Here is a 21,769-nt window from a genome sequence, read left to right on the forward strand (position 1 = left end):
CGTTAGAGTATTTGACAAAAAATCTTCTTGATCCGACAGTCCTAGCTATATCGATCAATAAAATTTGATTTCGACGGTCACGAACAACCGCATGATGATCTGATAGATAAAGATCATCGATGGATCCAAAAAATTACAACAATAATCTCAATGATATTTGTAGCATACTATCAAAATTTTACTTAATTTAACATCATTATCATGGTCAATTTAGTACGAGATGATTTCGATTGTTAAATAAAAAATGAGTGATCAAAAGGCCACACGGTGTCCTATTAAGGTAGTTTTTTAGATAAATGGTCTTTGCTACTATGTTAATCATTTGTATGGTGATGATCGTAAAATCTAAACCGTACATATATGAACCATTTATGTTAAGCAGATCTTACAAAAGCATAAGTATAATTACTTAAGAATTTTAAGAATGAGTATCAACAAATATTATTTTGGATCGTTCATATATGCGCATTTTGAATTTTATGATCACTACCGTACAAACGATCAAAGTAGAAGCAAAGATCATTTATCTAAAAAATTATTTCATAATCGGATACCATTTGGTCATTTGATCACTTATTTTTTATTTAACAGTTCAAATCATTTCGTGCTAAATTGATAATGATAATAATGTCTGATTGAAGTAAAATTTTGATAGTGTACTACAAATATCATCAAAATTATCGTTGTAAATTTTTGGATCTATCGATTGTCTCTATCTATCAAATCATCATGCGATCGTTCATGACCATCGAAATTGAATGTTATTGATCGACATAACTAGGACTATCAGATCGAGGTGATTTTTTATGACGATACTCTAATGATAATTATTTAGATAATGAACGGTGAAGATGGACTTTAAATTTTAAAATTATATCATATTCAGAAGAAAATAAGAAAAAAGTGTTGTCGCTAATATTCTTCCTGATATTGCTAATAATTCTAATAATAAAAAAAATATTTTTTTATGACGATAAATACCATCGCTAATAGTGCCATAACTAATGATTATTAGAAACGGCAATTACCGTCGCTAATACTCTTTCGCCGTTGCTAATAATTTTAATAAATAATTTTTTTATTTTTTGCAATGATGAATGCAGTCGCTAATAGTTGCATCGCTAATGATTATTGAAGACGGCAATTGCCGTCGCTAATACTCTTTTCATCATCTCTAATAATTTTAATAAATAAAATATATTTTTTTTTTGAGATGACATTCACTGTCTCTAATAATGCCGTCGTTAATGATTATTAGCGATGGCAATACCATCGCTAATACCTTATACACCGTCGGTAAAACTAATATTAACGACGGTAAAAATATCGTCTCTAATAGCCATCGATAAAATATAGTTAATGGTCGTCACTAATATTTTAATTTCTTGTAGTACGTGTGATGATCTATTGCGTGATTGCATGTTCGATGCATGTTATTTCAAATATATGTTATGAGCCTTCATGATTTCATCCTAATATGCTTATTGATATATTTTCAATATACCTATTATTTTGGTGTAGATGTACGGTAATTTTTATCGAGCTGGAAAAGCTCATATCTTTATGTTGTTTTTTTCAGAGACCCCGAAAGCTTAATACGGATAGATTGGGCAAGAAGTCAAGTGTCGAAACTCTTAATGCTTAGTTAGTTAACTTTATAGTACCATTGAATATTTGAATAATTGTAATTGAATAAGTCTGCTATTTGATTTGGAAGGATCGACTTTGTTTATGTGCTTAAAATTTATTCAATTATTTAGAATTATTTAAATTTTTATTTATTTAGATTTTATATGATCTCTAGAGCATTGTCTTAGGGTTCATGGCTATGTCACGTATCCGACCTTAATTGCTAGCTTCGGGGCGTGACAACATGGTTTTACAGTATTCCTCAGATTTGTTCCCATGTTTCAAACCATATGTACTTATCACACATTCACACGCAATAGGCAAAAGCCACATTTGATAGTTCTCATTATGTTTAATCGGCAGTCGCTTCTTCTAAGCTTCTTCATCGAAGCACGGATGTCGCTTGGGGGCTTGCTGCACCTGACTCTCCCTCGCATAAACTGCACCCCAAGGATACCTGAATTAAGACATGTCAAGCGCAAACAGGATAGATTTTAGCATATGACCAAACTCTGGAACCTACCATAGATATTGTGGAAAAATCAGCAAAACTAGAGACTATGAAACCCAAAAAGCTTGATGTGCCACCATACAATTAAGGTCAGAACTGACATCTGAGTACACAGCGAGAACAGCAGCAGAAAATAATAGCTACAATAAAGGTAGTGGAATTAAAAGGTTGTCTCTAACTATTTATTTTCGTGGTACACATGCAAGAGTCAGCATTAAATTTTAAAACTATGGTACCCTGAGAAAACAAATGTAGATAACTTTTTTTATTAACAAAATTTACTAGCAGAGACCAGTGACATTATAAACATGATCTTCCATCATCGAACATGATAACAGCAGAGGTAGTAAAGAAAAATGTCATTTGAGAAGAACCCTAACAGCTGCTCATGACAAACTTCAAAGAAGTGCAGTTTTCTACTTATGTCTCAATACAGGTCATATTTATGGGTTTTGGGTTGCATCTCAGTGGATTGAAGGTCAGAGTCATGTACGTGGTCCACTTGTAGGTATTTAGTATATATATAAGTACTTAGTGCGCTTACAGATGGTTATATCTAATTGGATCCAAAATTCAAAAGTCATGTATATGAATTTCACTTCCAGGATTTGAGACACATCCAAGAAACTTGTGCAAGCCACTTAATTTATGCGACTACTCTGACAAAGGGATTCAACAACAAAGGCTACAAAATCACTTCTTGAATATTGAGAGAGACCATGCATGTTTAATCTGTTGTCCATAATTTCAACCAAAACTATAGTTGATCATGTTTGATCAAAGTTAACCATGCCACTATTATTGCTTCAAAAGTTCGTCTCTATTTTACCAAACATCTAGGTCAGAAATTCATATTCCAAAAACTAACTTCCGCTCGAAGAAATTCTAGCACTCTTCACACTTAAGTTCAATCAAATTAACTCTTCTGTTGAGAAAAATATCTCGAAATTTAGTGCACAATAAGTTCAGAATGAAATCTGTAATGAAAAATGAAATCCAACGAGATCAAAATCAATCCAAATAGAATCCAAAGAGAAAAACTAAGGTCGGGAGATGGATAAGTACGGACCACAAGCGCGTGCAGGCGTGGCATGCTGGGCCGGCCCAGGAGGGCACGAGCATGTGCGCTTGGCCCGCGAGCAGACGGCAGCTGTTTTGTTTTTTCTTCCGGCCCACGGTGGACCCCTTCCGATTGTCGCGGCTCACAGCAGGGCGGTGGACCCTTAAGGGTCCACGGCCAAAATTCGCAGTGTACAGGGGACACTGTAGCAGCTACAGTGTCCCAATGGAAGGCGGATGCGGGCACGCGATTGGTAGCATACGGATCCATTTTTTGGTTTCCTTAAGGCACTTTAGAGTTGGTGTTTGAGAGTTTGGGTTCTAAACATATTGGGCTCCAATGTGACGCGTGAAAGACGCAATTTAGCACCCTTTAAATAAGGCTGATGGGCTGTTGTATACAGTGGTCTGAGCGTTGTAGAGAAGCACCGACTGCGTGAAGAAAGGCAGCAGTTTAGGGTGAGTTTTCGGGGGCTTTTTTTTTTTGGGGGTTATTTTGAGAGTTTTGTAAGGACAAATGCTTTTTATTGAGAGAGAAAAATAGAGATCAGAGAATTGATTAGGTGAGATCTCTTTTGCAATTAATTTTTTTTTTTTTTCATAGTGAAGCTTTGCATGTCTCATAAAGATAGGTTTGAGGTCGATCTACGTAATTTTATTATGTTTGTTTATTATTCTTCCTTTTTTCTTTTCTCACATGACATCGACATCGATTCTTTCCGGATGTTGTTGCAATTTTGGACGAATGATCCGTATTCTGTAATTGAGCGATCTATCCCAACAAATGGTATCAGAGTATAACAATTGGTATCAGAGCTTGGTTACCATGGACAAATGATACCAAATGATCCAGACAGATGTGGTGTTGATCGAGATTAAAGATGGAGAAAACAAGCACAATCAAGATGGAGATCAACCGATTTGATAGAAAGAGCAATTTTTCCTTGTGGCAAGTAAGGATGAAGGACGTGCTCATCCAACATAGGTTGATCGACGCTCTCTTGTCTGAGAAGAAATCGGACACCATAAAGGAGAAGATCTGAGAGCTGCTACAGATGCAGACGGTGAGTACCATCCACTTGTACCTAACGAATGAAGTAGTGATTCATATACTTAGTGAGACTTCTCCGACGGTACTGTGGTCGAAGCTCGAGAAGTTGTACATGACGAAATCTCTCACCAACATTCTCTTCCTCTGGAGACAGTTTTACCAACTGTGGATGTACGATGGACAAAACATGCAGAAGCATCTCAACCACTTTCAGAAAATTCTCACTTATCTTCTTAATATACGTGAGAAAGTTGAGGAGAAGACCAGGACGTTGGTCTTGCTAACGTCACTTCCCTTTCGTATGAGTCTTTGGTGACTGATTTTCTAGTGGAAAAGAGCACCATAAAGATGGACGAGATCATCACGGTGATTCTTCAAAATGAGGTTTTCAAGTGGAAGAATCAGACTTCGAGCTCAGATGGCAGCAGCTTAGCTTTGACGATTTCTGGAGGAGCAGATGGCAGCAGACAAAGTGGTAGAGGATCACAAGGAGGACGATCCAGATCCAAGATGAGGGACCCCAGCAAGATCAAGTGCTATTGATGTGATGAATTAGGGCGTCGTATCAAAGATTGCCCTCAACTTAGAGATCGGACGGGGACTCTGCAGCGGTGGTTAGTAGCGAGTCAGAGGATGATGTCCTGTTGATATCTGACGAGATATCTACTTCTTTCCAATAATAGATTTTAAATTCTGCATGCTCCTATCATATTTGTTGTAGAGATGAGCTGTTTGACTCCCTAAAAAGCAATAAGGACACTGTTCATCTGCCAGATGGATCAAACTGTACGATCAGAGGCATCGGAACAGTCAAATGGAGAACACATGATAGTGCAGTGAAGAGATTGGGCGAGGTCTGATGCATATTTAATTTTAGATGAAATCTTATCTCACTAAGCAAACTGGATTCAAACGGCTACAAATCAGTAGCTGATGATGGAATCATGAAGATCATGCACGGTGATAGGATGATATTGGAGGGAGAGAAGAGGATGAGAGGACATTACTATCTGACAGAAAGTTCAGTGAGAGTTGGAGCTTCACGAGCCAAGAGGAGTCCAATGTGAGTTAGAGCTCCAAGTGGAGGTGGATCACGCATGAGACAGGAGACTCGGAAAGATGAGATGCGATGTTGCAGAGTGAAGTTCTTATTATCGCAGAAGATTTTTTCGAGCAGATCTTTGGTCAAAATGGATACAGTCTATGATGGAGATGGAATTGAGAGATCTTGCTCGACTCTCATATTTACTCATCTATGAGACAGCAGGCATGCTCCAGAGTATGGGGGCAAGTTACAGACTCTCAGAAATAGATGGAGATCGAACATCAAGTCGAGATGGAGATTATTAAAAAAATTATTTCGAGATTCGATCTACAATAGTTCAGAATGAAGTCCGTAATTTAACGAGATCAAAATCAGTCCTAACGGAGTCTAAATAGAAAAACTACGTGCAAAAGAGATCAGAAGATGGATAAGTACGGATCACTGATGGTAGATGGGCCCATAGGCCGGCGTGATCTCGTAGGCGCGTAGGCCAGGCCCAGTTGCACGTAGGCATTGCGCGCTGGGCTGGCCCAGGAGCGCACGAGCGTGCGCACATGGCCTGCGAACAGACAGCCCAAGCGCTATTTTGTTTTTTATTCCGGTCCACGATGGACCGCCTCCTGATTATCATGGCTCACAGTAGGGCTGTGGATGCTTAAGGGTCCACGGCCAAAAATTGTAGTGTATAGGGGATGCTATAGCAACTATAGTGTCCCGATGGAAGGCAGATGCAAGTGCGCTATTGGCGGCATGCGGATCCATTTTTTGGTTTCCTTGAGGCACTATAGAGTTGGTGTTTGAACGGGTATTTGGAGGTTGGGTTTTAAACATATTGGGCTCCAATTTGACGCGTGAAAGATGCAGTTTGGCACCCTTTAAATTGGGCCGATGGGCTGCTGTGTACAGTGACTGACTGCAGTGGTCTGAGCGCTGTGAAGAAGCACCGAAAGGCAGCGGTCCAGAGTTATGTCCAGGGTGATTTTTCGGGGGCTTCTTCTTTGGGTTATTTTGAGGGTTTTGTAAGGATGGGTGCTTCTTATTGAGAGAGAAAAATAAAGATTAGAAAGTTGAGTAGGTAAGATCTTTTCTTGTAATTTTTTTTTTTTTCACAATGAAGCTTTGCATGCCCCATGAAGACAGGTTTAAGATCAATCCACATAATTTTATTATGTTTATTTATTATTCTTTCTTTTTTCTTTTTCATATGTAGCATTGACATCGATTCTTCCTAGAAGTTGTTGCGATTTTGGATAGGTAATTCGTATTTCGCAATTGAGGGATGTACCCCAACACCCCCTTTTTTTTTTTTTTTTTTTTCTTACTAAAAGCAAATTTTATTCAAATGGTTTTTGGGTATTACATTACAAATGGAGTTTACAAGAACCCATTTTGCCATCTGCATGTTTTTCATTATATGTTTTTGTTGTGATGTGCTTTGGGGGGTTGCATACAATGTGCATTATGTTACTGGAATTTTTTTTTTTTTGAGTCAACCCCCCATCTTTGGTCAACTTCTTTCTATTTTCTTCTTTTATGGGCCTATAAAGTGATACATGCAGACTCGAAGAAGTGTTATATTATAGCTCTCTTCTAATTGGATGTTGCCTGATCAATATATTTCATAGAGACACAAGGGCATATTCGAAAAGCAATAAAAAATATATTGATTTCAAATTTCAAATTTATCAGTGTTGAGTCAAATTGTTGCACAAATAAAACATTACACTTTTAAGATTTTTTTTTTGATTTTTGTCACTCTCCTTTTTTTTTTAAGTGAAAGGGAAGCAGAGAGTTTGCCATCCAGTTTTTATTGCTAAAATATTTACTCAAAAGAGAGTAGAGTAAAATAGAGTATAAGGATAAAAATATTTACACAAGAGAGGGTGGAGTATAACAGAGTACAAGGAAAGAAAACAAAAAATCCAGACTATGATAAGTGCAACAATTGATCACCACAGAAACTCAAAAAAAGAGGATAAAGTAGAGATTATTTATGGTAAAAATTTTAATTGGCACTCTTCAGCTGACACTCGCAGCTCCAGAGACTACAGTAGGAGATAGCAATCCTTTCATAGAGTCTCAAAGGGTTTCTTGCCCTATCAAATTAACCTTGGTACATAGGTTCTTCCATGGATAAAAGTCTGACATAATTTTTTATAAAATAGAGAAGACATTTGAAGACTTATTGAAGAAGACCCCTTTGTTCCTTTCCTTCCAAACTTTCCAACAATAGGCAGCCATCAGTTGGTTAGCGTATCTCCTTAAAAGTGCAGGACACTTCCTTCTTCTCTAAGATGTCCAGAGCTCATTAAAAGAAGAAGGCTGTCCTCTGATTTTAGTTGAATTTTCAAGGTGTTCATTAGGCCTTTTACAAACAAGCATTTGAGGAAGAGGTGTGAGACCATCTCTTCATTTGCACCACAGAAAAAACATCCTGAATGAACCAGATTGTGAAAGCTTCTACGTTGGTGTGTCTCCAAGTCTAGATGGTCTGATATTAGAAAGGATAGCATTCAAGGTATCAAGCTGACCTATTTGCTCCAAAGTAAAAGGCTTTCTAATTTGAATTTTTTCAAGTAATAAACTTAGTCGACCACTGCAATTTTACAGTATAGTTTTGTGAGACAGCCCTTGCATAGAGATCTTGAAATAACTCCACCAAGGGGATAGGCCCAGCACAACCATCCTTCTAAAATCTAATCTTTGTCCATCTCCAAGTTTGAAAGAAATATATTTCCAAACAGCACTCAAGTGCTCGTTCACGTCCTTCCAGACCTATGAGAATCTAGAGTATTTTCCTGTAACACGCATGCCAAGCCTCTATCTCAAGTAATAGGCCCACTTAGCTTGATGCCACCACGGGTTAGATGGACCATTTATGAATTTTTATACCCACTTAGATAGCAAAGCTATATTCATTTGCTCAAGATTCTTATTGCTCAATCCCCCTTGTTCAATAGATCTACACACTGAGTCTCAACTAGCTAGACAATGGAAGCCATTAATCTTATCATTCTTTTTCCAAAGAAAAGTCCATCTCATCTAATCAATTTTTGCAATCATCCACTTTGGCAGTTTGAAAACAGATATATAGTAGCTAGGTAAAGTAGACAGCACAGAGCTAATAAGTGTCAACCTTACATCCCATGGAAGAAATTTACCTTTTCAAGAAGCTAGTTTCGCTCCAATCCTCTCAATTAGTGACATCCAATAATATTTGGCAGCTTCCTATCATGAAGGGGTAAATCGAGATAAGTGATCAATGGTTTGCTTCTTTTTGCAATTCAATAACTCTGCATAAGAATCAGCTTCTTGGTCCTCCAGATTCAAACAAATAATCAAACTATTATAGAAGTTGATCTTGAGACCAGAGGCACCCTCAAAGGAAAGCAAGATAGCCTTGGCAGCAATAAGGCTTCGTCTATCCCCTGAACAAAAAAGCAAAATATTATCAGCAAATTGGAGACTTTTAATGCCTTGAAAGACTTCATTTGGCCCAATTTCTCTCAAGATTTCCAAAGAATCAGCCTGCTTCAACAGTTTACACAACACATCCATTACAAGAATGAACATAGCCGGTGACAATGAATCTCCTTGCCTTAACCCCTACATGCATTTAATCTATTTCCCTAGCATGCCATTTAAAAATAAAGCCACAGAGGAAGAAGAAAGTAGAGATTTGATCCAAAGAATCCATTTATCGAGGAAGCCTCGGGCTTCAAGGAGAGAGAGAAGGAAATCCCAGCTGATTTTGTCAAATGCCTTTTTGAAATCCAGTTTGCACATGATACCTCTTTATCCAGTTCTTTTGCAATAGGCTATCATTTCATGAGCACTTAAAAAATTCTCCATAATAAAATGATCCTTGATAAAGGCCGATTGAGCATCATCGATAAGATTCTATGGTAAGGGAGCCAAACAGTTAGCTAACACCTTGGAAAAGATCTTATAAATATTATTTAAGAGACTAATTGATCTAAAATCCCTCGCAGAAACCTCTCCTTATTTCTTGGGGAAGAGTGACATGATGTGAAGTTCTACCTATCCAGATCAAGGAACCATTATGCAACTTTTCAAAGAAGACCAGCAAGTCATCACTAATAAGGCTCCAAAACATTTTGAAGATCATGATAAATCCATCCGGCCCAAGGGCCTTGAGGCCATCAAAGGAAAAGACTGCTCTTTTGATTTCTCTTAGAAAAAATTTACTATCCAAACCCACAGGGTCCGACCTATCAATTTGCGCCAATTAATTGAAAGATAGGTGGAGGAGTAAACACCAAATAAGAATTACACTTTTAAGATTTATGATACAGCGGATGCATGGTAAGGTTAGGAAGGATGAAGTAAATACAACTCGTTAGGGTATACAAAAGTGGAGAGCCCAGCTGTATGAATTTGATTGAATTCAGTTACTTTATTGGCCATCACAAAAAAGGGGAGAAAGTATTGAAAGAAATGAAGAACGAAAAAAAAATAGAGGAGAGAAAGAGAGAGTATCAAATGAACAATTAGGAACCAGGAGAACAGAGGGAGAATTAGGAATCGAAGGAAGAGAGGAAACAGGCGAGAGAGGCCTTTAGTGCTCAGCTAACTAAAAAGTAGGACGAGAAAGTATTTCTGATATACCTTTCCACCCTAACAACAGGGAAAAATTAATGATGCCAAGAAAAGATTCCTACTTCCAAAATCCAGTTACAAATCTACATCAGATCAATCTTTTCTCCTCCCTCCATAAATTTTCAGAAGCAAACAGAATCCATCCGTTGATCCATCGCCAATCATGCTTTACCACGATAAATCCTCCACAAGAACAACACCATGATGTAAAAGATTTCATTTTTTTTGGTCAGGCAAAAAGCTAACAGTGGATGTAGCAAGGGTTGGCAGCTGCCATCTTTCTGTGGGTTCTTAGATCTGCATTAAAAAGAGAGATGAACTCCTTTTATCGAGAATGAAGAGATAAACTAAAAATGAGTAGCTGAAATGATTCGGGGAAAAAGAGGGGACAAATTGGGGTCCGTGGGACTTGCCTGGATGGGGATTCTTACGAGCGATTGGTGTCGTCTTTATCCAAAGTCACCCCGATTAGAAATATTGTGCACAATTTGAAGCCCTGGATATACGCGAGCAGCGAAAAAAAGGCTCCCAACTTTCCATGCGTTGCGAGGGTCAATCGAATCGTCGAGGTTGGATCTGATAAGGATTGCAGTCTCCGATTTGGCCGGCAGGATTGTCATTGCGGCCCGGACCCAAATCCGAACCAAAGTATTAGACTTGGATCCACCCGATAAGCTATTGGGCCAGATTTGGGTCCATGAATTTCGGAATTTCCCTCTCTGCTGCAGGGGGTGTCATGCTGTCCCCAAAAGCGACAACCTTTCGCCAATAATGCTCAGTACTTCTAAGCGCGAACAACTAACGCCTACGTATCATCTAAAAGACATGCTAAGCTGGCATTCAATATGGCAATAACTTCGATTTCCTCCGTCTCCTCCGGCTGAGAGATGGAGTGTTGGCTGAAGACATGGATGGAACAAGAACCCAGAAAGGCCCTCCTCTACATCAAGACTCAGGAAGGCCGAAGTCGGCAACCTCTGAGGCATCCGAAAAAAAGCTTTTCGGTTGGGTGGGCGTTGAAACTCTATGACGTTGGAGCTTGGAGGTCGCGATGGTCGCCGGTGCTGATGGTGGCGGCTGGTGGTTTGGGGCAGTCGGATTCTAAAGAAGATACGGAGAGAGCTAGCCTGAATGAAAGATATCGAAGAGAGCTCCTCCCTCCGGCCCCCTTCCCCTCCGTTGGCTTCACCGTGATCTACCCCACTACAATTTTTCTTCCACGACGTCAACGTCCCCATCCTTCTCTCTTCCTCACCGTCTGCCACCTCTCCACCTTGTTGCCTCCTATCCGCGTGTTAGCGTTATCGCCATGATGGACGCCAGTTTAGCACGTCATCTAAACACATCAATTTTTCCTCTCTTTTTTTTTGTTGATTTTGTGTATTTCTTGGGCATAACGACGCTACTATCGCTACCGATCATTTACCTTTCGGAAGGAAACGTTACGTTACCGTTCTCACGTGGAAGAACCGCCCCTCCGCCATCATAATGGCCCCATCATGTTATCTAAGCCTCGGCCAACAGGCAGCTTTGGTGGATCGTGCCCTGTTATTCTGTTGGTGGATCTAAACTGTTGGAGAAAGAGTGATGGAGGAAATCTACGGTCATGATCGATGGGATTCGTTTAGCTATATTATTTACGAGGTATAGCACAACGAGTTCTCATCGCGCGTTGACCCAGGCAGATTTTGAACAGCAGTTTTTGTGGGGTTTTGCATTGGACCCCTTGGCAATTTTGTTTTTTTTTTTTAACTGATCTTTTCTCCTTGTCATTTTACAATCGCATCTGGATCCCTGTAAACATTGTTCTCAGCAATAGCTCCCGGCGCCTGCTACTACCAAGTGGCTAATCGCAGACTTTATAATTGGGGTTGCGCAGAGAGATAATGAAATGGATGCTACAAAAACTTTACACCTCGTGTACCTAAAATGGAGGCTTGTATTGGCAAGTTCTTCTTTTATCAACTATACATTTTATTATGTATAGATGGAAAGGACATCTTTAATCCCACAATGATTATGAGTCAAAAAAAAATATGACTTATATAAATTAAAATATTTTCTTCTATATGAAATATGTTTAAAAGGATAAAACCGTACGGCTCCATGCGACAGCGTTAGAAGTCAAAACGGATAAAACCTCACGTATGTAAATGTAGAGTTAATCCAGCCATCCAAGCCATTCAATCCCTTAATCCTTAACCATAATATTGACGCCGTCTGTGAAAAAAGCCTACACGCACATATTCCTTTTTGATTGGCCCTTTGACCCTTGGCCGCAACACATCTATACTTTCGTCATTTGTATTGGTAATTATTTTCAAAAAAAATAAATACTTATTCTCGTGGCAATTTTTATTTTGGTTTCCTAAGATAGCATGACTACATATATTACAGCCTCTCATTTATTAGCTCTATATATGAGATTATATATTAAGAAGGAAGGTAATACTAGCTTAAATATTTTTCCATTAATGTAATTTTTTTTCCATATATATATATATATATGCTATGGCTCTATTAAAAAAGGAAATGCTTATTTTTATGATAGTTTTTCATAGAATTATGATGATAGTTTTTCTTTCGATTTTCTAATATAGTGTGACTACATGCATCCCTAATTTATTAGCTCAGGATATAAAATCTAATATAATAGATAAAGAGAAGGATCAAGTTGGTGGTATTCTGAGTGTTTGACAAGTGACACTCTAAGTAATTAGTATTATTTATTATAATTTAATAGAAAGGATCAGATTGGTGATTTTTTGACAACTGACATTATGAGTGTTTGACAAGTGACATTCTGAGTGTTTAATATTATTTATTATAATTTTAAAAAAAATTATATTAATCATTAGGAGAGAAAATTATTTATTAATTATTTTCAATATTACATCAGTTACTTAGTTTCAATTATTATTTTGTTTAGTTTTAACAAATTATACAATTTTTCTTTCATATACTCTCCTTTTTTTTTTTGTTATGTCGTGTATCGCACGGATTTTAATATATAGTAGGAAGGAAAGTAAGGCCAGCTTAAATACTATTTTATTAATATCAAAGTCATAAATAAGATTAATATTTTTTGCCTCCCCGAGAAAGAAAATGGGCCAAATTTTTTCATCTACCATATATGTATAGATATCTATCATACATATACATAGCATTTAATTGCATGTAGAAAGTTTTTGGAATGGAGAAAAGTTCAAGAAAGCGTGTACATATGAAAGCGTGTACATATATGCCTTTAACAAAGTGTTATTATTCATCGCTATTTAACAAGAAAAGATTTTGAACTTATCAAATTTGATGGGACTATAGATAAATATATTATGATATTTTATAACGATAATTAAGATTAATGCACTAATATGGTGAACATTATTTTGCACCGTCAATTTTATTTCATGTTCATTAAATATTAATAATGAAAGATTTTAAATGTTTAAAGTAATTTCATATGAAAAAATTGCATCCTATGTATTACACAGGGTTATAAGCTAGTTTTATATCTATTATTGAATATGTTATATCTAATGACGGAAAAATTTAACAAATATAGTTGTATGCAGGAATATATCAAGCAAAATATAATTTTTCAAATATTTTTGTCATCACTTTTTCTTGAGAAATATAACAAGGAACCCATTATTTGACTTTTATATTTGTGATATCTTTTATAGGAGGAACGGTGCTGATTAGTTATAGTAGATCTTAGTAGTTATATTCTAAAAATCTCTTAATCTCATAACATAAATTATCAGCATGATTATATTGAGAACTACATCATCATAGAAGATATTTTACAGAGACTATTAGTTATATAGCAGGGATTTCTGTAATTGAATTTATTTTTTTGCAGTGTATTATTATTATATTTCATTAAGTATCTAATCAATTATTACATTGGTAAGAATTGAAACCCAACATTTAGGTTTTTAAATAAAAAATGAGTTTTGGTGTAATTGGATGATGGAAGTTCAAATGGTTGGCCACCATGTGTGGCCTTTTGTATTATTAAAAAAATATCAATGAAAGTGCGATATATAGGATGATTTAAATTTTTAACTAGTTTTTTAGCTCAATATTATTATGGATAAAGATGTTTATTGATCATATCAATCAAAGTGGTTGCAAATAAATCCGAATGAAACATATTATTTTACTTAGATAAAAATAGATTTCTATTAAAAAACAAATTAGTTATAAAAGAAAAAACAAGCATTATTGCAACACATGCCATCAAGAAGTTATACAATTAAATATTATTTATTATAATACTATCATGCAATGTGATATATGTGATGCTTTCCATAATATAACAACTATTAAGGCTACATAAAATTAACAAAATAATAGAAAAAAGTTGATTTGTAGTGGTATATAATTATATTATAGCCCCATGTACCATTATACCATGCTTCACATGGCTTCATTTAAATAATGAAACAAAGGATATTACATCTCACATAAGCTGGAGTATATCTATAATCCAAGATATTATGAATATAAAGGGAATGTAATTTTTCATTGCGAAGACAAAAATATATATAGGTTGCAAATCTTATTCACAAGACAGTCATATGAAATCTGGAAAGATGTACCGGCTTCATGTTATATTTGTGCCACCAATTTACATAGATACATTTACCTAATTTGTCGGATCTTATGATGCAGATATTTAGCCATGGAATTAAAATTCTTGAAACACTTAATAAGTTATCTTCCAGGGGGTTAAGTACATATTTCCTAATAAAATTTTCACCCTCTCCGAAAGCCCAACCCCGCCACCAGGGCTGTCCACTTAGCCGGTCAAGACACAGCCCGCGCCGCGGTGGGGGCGGCCCCCCCACCCCGCGCGGGTGCGATCACCACTCAGCCCCGTTAGCGTGCGCCGCAGAGTAAGCCGCCTATCCCTAGGCGGTGCCCCGATCCACCCCACCTCCCCACTACCCAACAAAAATATGCCCCCTTTCTCCCACCTCCTCCACCACAACCACCACCACCTCCAAACCCTCCACCCTCATGGCCTCCTCCTCCTCCGCTGCCGCCGCTCATGCCGCCGACGCGTCCAAAGATCCACCCTCCTCTCCCGTCCCCACCCCTTCCTCCGCCGCCGCCGCCCCCTCCGCCTCCGCCGGCGCGGCGATTGCAGCCTCCCCCTCCCCGTCGCAGTCCCCAGCCCGATCCCCCTCCCCCCTACCCCTCCCGGCGTTGCCTTCCGCCGCGCCGGCTCCCCCCTCCTCCGCCTCCTCCCGCCGCCTCCCTCCTCCCTGCTGGACCCATGAGGAAACCCTAGCCCTGATCGACTCCTACCGCGACAAGTGGTACGCCCTCCGCCGGGGCAACCTCCGCGCCTCCCACTGGCAGGAGGTCGCCGACGCCGTCGCCCGCCGCTGCGCCCGCCTGCCCCAGGCCTCCTCCAAGACCTCGGTGCAGTGCCGACACAAGGTCGAGAAGCTCCGCAAGCGATACCGCGCCGAGCGCCAGCGCTCACTCGCCCACGATCCCTCCGCCCCTCCCACCTCCACCTGGGTCTACTTCCGCAAGATGGATGCCATGGAGCACGGCGGCGCTTCATCCGCTCCCTACGCTTCCGCATCCGCCGCCTCCCGTCCCTCCCCGTCCCCCGTTCCGCCGCGCTCTCGCTCCGACGAGGACGACGACGACGATGAAGAAGACGACGAGGAGGACGATGGCCGCGCCCGAGCCGGCGGAGGCAGCAGCAGCAACACCCGCAGCCTCCACCGCCTCATGGCCAATGGCGGTGGGATCGGCGGCGGGCTCAGATTCACGATCCCGAAGGCAGTGCGGTCCAAGATCACCACTGGATCTAGGGTCGAGGAAAGGACCCCGGTCCCGAGCCGTGGCGGGGTCTTGAACCCTAGCCCTACCAACCGGTTCTTCAAGGGTTATGGCGGGGCAAGGCCCGCGATGGAGGAGATGAGGATGCGGCTGGAGAAGAGCCGGAGGAGAAGGAAGAGGGACTCGCCCGATGCGGTTGGGGAGATGGTCTCGGCGCTCAGGATGCTGGGGGATGGGTTCTTGAGGATGGAACAGATGAAGATGGAGATGGCGAGGGAGATGGAGAAGGTGAGGATGGAGATGGAGTTGAAGCGCACCGAGATGATCCTCGATTCCCAGCGCCGGATCGTGGATGCCTTCGTCAAGGGCTTCTTCGGGGGGAAGAAGAGGTCCAAGGTCTCTCCGGAGGCTTGAAAAGGTGCTGCCTTTCTTTTGTTTCTGACTTCTCTTTTTATTAAAGCTTTGTATGAAAGTAGATCTAGAATTCAGTGTGGAAGACGGCTGAATGGTAGCAGGGGGACGCGTTGCTTTGTTTTTGTTTATTGTTTTTACTAGATGAAGCCCTGGCTTGAATTATTTCGACTTCTTTTTCTTTCTTCTTATGTAGAGCTAATTAGTGTTGTTTTCTTTTGCTCTGAGTTGGCATTGTGGTGGAATTGTTTTCTCTTGCTTTGGAAACTTCCATGTCAAGGCTCTTAGTTTTTCCTCTGCAGATTCCGTATGGTTACTGACAAGATGAAGCTTTTAATTCTGACTGTCCATTGCTGATGCTACTATTTGATGTCATCATGTTATTAATCGAAGCAAGATCTACTTGCTGTATATTATATCAGGGCAGTGGAAAAGGCTTTTCTTCTTTCATGGTTTTAATTTTTTTCTGACTAGCAAAAATTGGTAATTGTTAGACTTTTCAACCTTGCGGATTTATTGAATTTTCATTTCTTATTCTTGGTTTCTACATTTTTTGGTAATTGAAGTAACTATATTATTAATTTTTATTTTCTTTACTTTTATCAGGTGTTTTTCTTACCAGGGAAAGATGTGAAATATAACTATATTATTAAAGTAAATATCATTGACAACATATTTAATTTTTAAAAAAAATCAAAAATAAAACCTTTTTCCATCAAAGTTCCCAGATTTTGTTATTATATATAATTTCATTGGAGTCAAAAATATATATATATATAATAATTAACATCAACAGTGTGTGTGTGTGTGTATGTGTATTAATCATATATTTTTAATAATTATTATATGTATAATTATTATTATATATTTTAATACTATCATTAAAAATGTATATAATAATTATCATCAGCATTACACACGCCCCCCCCCCCCCACACACACACACTTGTGTGTGTGTGGCAGTGGAAAAGGTTTTTCTTCTTGTGTGAGTTTAATTTGCTTAATTTGTTGAAAGAAATCACCTCTAGTCTGAGTAGCAAAAATTGGTATTTGTTGAACTTTTTACCATGCACATTTATCGAATTTTCATTTCTTATTCTTGAATTCTACATATTTGGTAAATGAAGAAACTGTATTATTAATTTTTCTTATCAGGTGTTTTTCTTACCAAGAAAAGATGTGAAATATAACAAAATAATTTATCTAGTTTACTTTGTGACAACTAATGTATGTATGTGCGTGCATGTATGTATGTACGTGCATGCATGTGTGTGTGTTTGTACGTGCATGCATGCGAACAAATTCACCATCCTCTTCCCGCAATAAGCATTTCCAATCGAATTCTGAAGGGAACACCATGTTGTTCATTCTCCCCTCAGCAATTTATCTGTTTTTCAATCTCATGAGTATAAACTGAGCTAGTGAAGCCCATGGTTTCTTTTATATTGTTTAGCAACTGGCAAGATGTGCAATCTCTGCTTCACTTGAGCTTCCTTGCCAGATAGTGCTAGCTGATCCTATCAAAACTTCTTTTTATACATACAGGAGCACAACTGTTACATTCATGTTAAAGAACCTCTACTTGGGATATTACTTGACCTTATGCTGTTCTGAAATCTCTTAAAATTTGATTCTTAAACTTCATATGCATCTTTTAATCTTTGAGCACACGGAGCACTAGCCTTCTCCTGGCTTTCCTCAAGTTAAACAGCCAGTCTTTGTCCTATTGTGAAAATAATTGGCTTTTCATTCATTTGAAGTGCAAGAAGAAGGTTTTTTTTTCTTTCATGGTTCCTTTTTTCTTTTCTTTTCTTCTTCTTCTTCTTCTTCTTCTTCTCTCTCTCTTCTTTTTTTTTTCTTTTTCTTTTCTTTTCTTTTCTTTTTTTCTTTTTTTTTTTTTGTGAATGGATTGAGAATCCTATTTTCATGATGCTTGGCTTATGTTCAAAGCCTACAATTCATTATATGGATAAAGCATTACATTTCAGTATTGTATGGTGCATGCTTTCTAGTAAACAAAGGCAAATAAACTATGCCACATATTCCTAGGTTCAAATATGGTTGGAATTTTAAAGTTGAAATCAGAAGTTTTCTGGCCATCTTTGTCCTATCTTTGCCACATATTCCTAAGGGATTCGCTGTCGAGTTAGAGTTGAAACTTTTGGTTGTTTAATGCAATGTTAGTCATACATCATGCTCCTGGGATGTGCAGTATATATGTATAGTTTTTAATCAGCTGAGCATTCAAGTTTCGATTTGCAGACAATCAAAGGTTCAAAGACACATTCACAAGCTCTTCCTAATCTGGCCCTAGATGCTATTTTACCTAAGTTCTAGCCTTTTGTTTGGATTTTTATTTTAATTAATATAAACTTTTTTACCTAAGTTCTAGCCTTTTGTTTGGATTTTTATTTTAATTAATATAAACTTCATGAATTATATAGTCTAGAACTAGTGCACAAGAGCTCCGGTTTAATTTTGAAATATAAACATCATCAATCATGTTTAAGCTCAAGTATATGCTCGATATTCTTTTATTCAAATCAACAAATCATCAAGAAATTCTTGCAGTAAAGCTTGTATCTAAATCAGCTGACAGAGGTACTTATAATGCTTCTTTACCAAAAGATGATAATTATTCTCATCTAGAGTCTTAAATTAGGGTAAGATAGTATCTCCTTCGACTTTGGTTTTGTTGATACAGATGGTGGTTTCTTGCTGTATTTTGATAGCTCTCAACATGTGAAAATAGTCGAAAACAATGACAACAATATCCTTGGCATTATTGCTTTTCTTTGCAAAATTCCCTTTGGAGGCTCTGATGCAATAGGTTGCAATAAGGTATATTGGGTCTAGAAAGTCCAATTAGGTACTGGCTTTCTGGTGGCGTTTTCTATGGGTAACCAGGGGTTGAGTTAAAGTTATCAGATTGGTTTAGCTTTTCATCTCCAAATGGTAGATCGTATAAATAATATGGCTTATCTATTCATGACAAACTGTTTTTTTTGTACACGTATACATAGGATTGCCAATGTTAATTAAACTCATTCTTGTAAAATGAGGGTTTGTTGAATTACTTTATACTCCATAAAAATGAAACCGGGAAGTGAATCTTCTTTTGTTTATTTAGGACATGTCGGGGTATGCAATCAAGTACTCAGCTGGCTGTTTTATAGTTTGAATGTAGATTAAGCTAGGTATCTAGAGTCTTCCAGGTGGAAGTGAGAGAGTAAGATTGGCATTTCAGCTATTGAGGTCGGGACCTGCTTTTCTTATAAATGTCCACCTTATTGTGTTACCACACAGAATAGGCAACTGTTGTTAGCTTCTGAAAAAAATCATGCTGGCAATTTCTCTCTTTTGTACTAAACCCCAAAAAAATAAAAAATAAAAAATTGAAGGTGATGACTCCTGCTGCTCCCTATGATGACTCCTTGTCTTTCCTTGTGATTTGCTGGCAAAATTCTTGGTTCATCTTCCATCCAAGGAAGTTGTTGCAAACAAATGACCTGTCTTCCATCAAGTAGAGATTTTGCATTCACATTGAAGTGTTCTTTGAGATTTCACACAGAGATCAGTGTCACTTTGTCTCTCCTGCAGTGTTGTGCCATCTGCAAACTGTATGGTGAATGTTCTTGCTGAGTGAAATGATCTCAATGTTGACCTCCCCCTGTCACATTGGAATTTTGATCAGCCCCTATCTGCATTTAACAGAACCTTATTTAATAGTTATTTTTAAATAAAATAATATAATTGCTGAGCAACAAATTGTCATATTATGGACTTTCAATTATGTCTCGGGGGTTCTTGGTAAATAGGGGTTTAGATTTGTTTACAGGGGATGAATTAGATGAAGGAAAAGGAATCTAAGGATGCTTAAAGCTGATTTCTAGCAGTCGAGAGGCTTGTTGATTATGTTTATGTTTGTGCACACACACATGCTCAAAGAAGAATGAGGATGAAAGATTAAAGAAATACTATCATTTGCTAGGTCAACATTGTTTGATGAACCAGAGATGTTTTTTGATGAACCTGAGATGCTTAAAGCTGATTTCTAGCAGTTGAGACGCTTGTTGATTACGGTTATGTTTGTGCACACACATACTCAAAGAAGAATGTGGATGAAAGATTAAAGAAATACCATCATTGCTAGGTTAACATTGTTTGATGAACCAGAGATGTTTTTTCTTTGATGTTGCCTGATCATCCTACATTGATAACGTATCGAAGTTGTAAATTAGCACCTTTGCAGGTGCCTGAATGATGTAAGACAAATAGGATGCCCAGAAACAGTCCTGTAAAGGGAATGTTTCAGGTTTTTGACAAAACTAAGGACATTTTTGACAGGTTAGTAAGGGTGTTAAACAAGAAAAGATGAAAAGATGCGCCAGTAATGGGTCTAGTGACAGGGAACTAAATAGGATTTTATACATCTGTAATGTGTGATGGAGGTGTTCTTGATATGAAGGATTCACCATTGAACTTCAAAAAAATTAGAAAGAGCTCCGATGCTTTGCAATATTGGGAAAGAGGAGAGTCAGGACTTAAACAGCCTGGATGGAAGAACTTTTGGCCCTTGATATGGATGGGATAATGAATAACCATTTCTCTTAAAAACTATGAAGGCCAGTGCACATTATTTCATTTAGCCAGGTTGCCAGACCAAGGTCTCGGTTTTCTTGCAGCTATATCATGTCCCTTGGATGTTATCTTGTTATTGAAGACCCTTGGATTGGACCTCCTCTTTTTTTTTTTTCTTTTTTTTTTTCTTTTTTTTCTTCTTTGCATACACCACTCAGCCTTGTCAATTAGCATGGTTCTGTGATCTTCTTCTTCTTTTGTATACACCACTCAGCCTTGTCAATTAGCATGGTTCTGTGATGTTGAGGTATGCATACCTGAGAACATTTAAGAATAGACATGATATGCTCTCACCCTTTTCTTTAAACTTCATGTTACAGGTACTTTTTTATTTTTTAGCCAAGTTAGTCTTGTTAATGTTGTACTGGTATGGTATATATTAACAAATTTATTAGTTCTTCTTGTTGTTCTAATTTGTCAAGCAAATGGATCACACTGTCACTGTTTACGAATTCAACATTCCCCCATCTATGTTTCCTGTTGTGCCTCACTTACCAACATAATGACAAAGCAACTTTAATATGTTTTTCTTTTGTTTTTTCTAAACGAAGCAACTTTATTATGTTGCTTTACCATTAGGATAAGTGAATCATGGCAAAATGCTACAGAGAGCTAAGGACCATGGTACTACTGTTGCATTATCTTTGTCCATTTTATCTTGTTGTGAGGTCCATAAACCACCTTTATCACTTCGCCATCTCTCAACTTATTAGCTAGGATGTGTTATTCTTTGTTCAGAGTTACTACATGGATCTGAGAAAGTTAAATTTTATAAAAGATCTTCTGTTTGACTATATGAGATAGGGATCTGAGATGTATTCAGCAGGATGCAGTAAAACATTTGCTTCTTTGGCTTTGAGGCGTTCTGAGGCATCTCCTAGGACATATTTTCAACCGTCACAAACTCCATAGGTGGATGAGAATACTCTGGTTGAGATTTTAGGGGACTAGCCAGGAATAAGAAGTTTGACATATTTTTCTGAATGTTGTGGATTTT

The 21,769-nt window shown here is 38.1% G+C and overlaps 1 pseudogene; it reads left to right on the forward strand.

Moving 5' to 3' along the window:
* The first annotated feature begins 14,683 nt into the window (after nt 1-14,683).
* LOC105053915 (uncharacterized) lies at nt 14,684-16,347 on the forward strand (annotated as a pseudogene).
* The last annotated feature ends 5,422 nt before the right edge of the window (nt 16,348-21,769 follow it).

This window comes from Elaeis guineensis, chromosome 11 (genome assembly GCF_000442705.2).
Source record: "Elaeis guineensis isolate ETL-2024a chromosome 11, EG11, whole genome shotgun sequence".
Taxonomy (NCBI): domain Eukaryota; kingdom Viridiplantae; phylum Streptophyta; class Magnoliopsida; order Arecales; family Arecaceae; genus Elaeis; species Elaeis guineensis.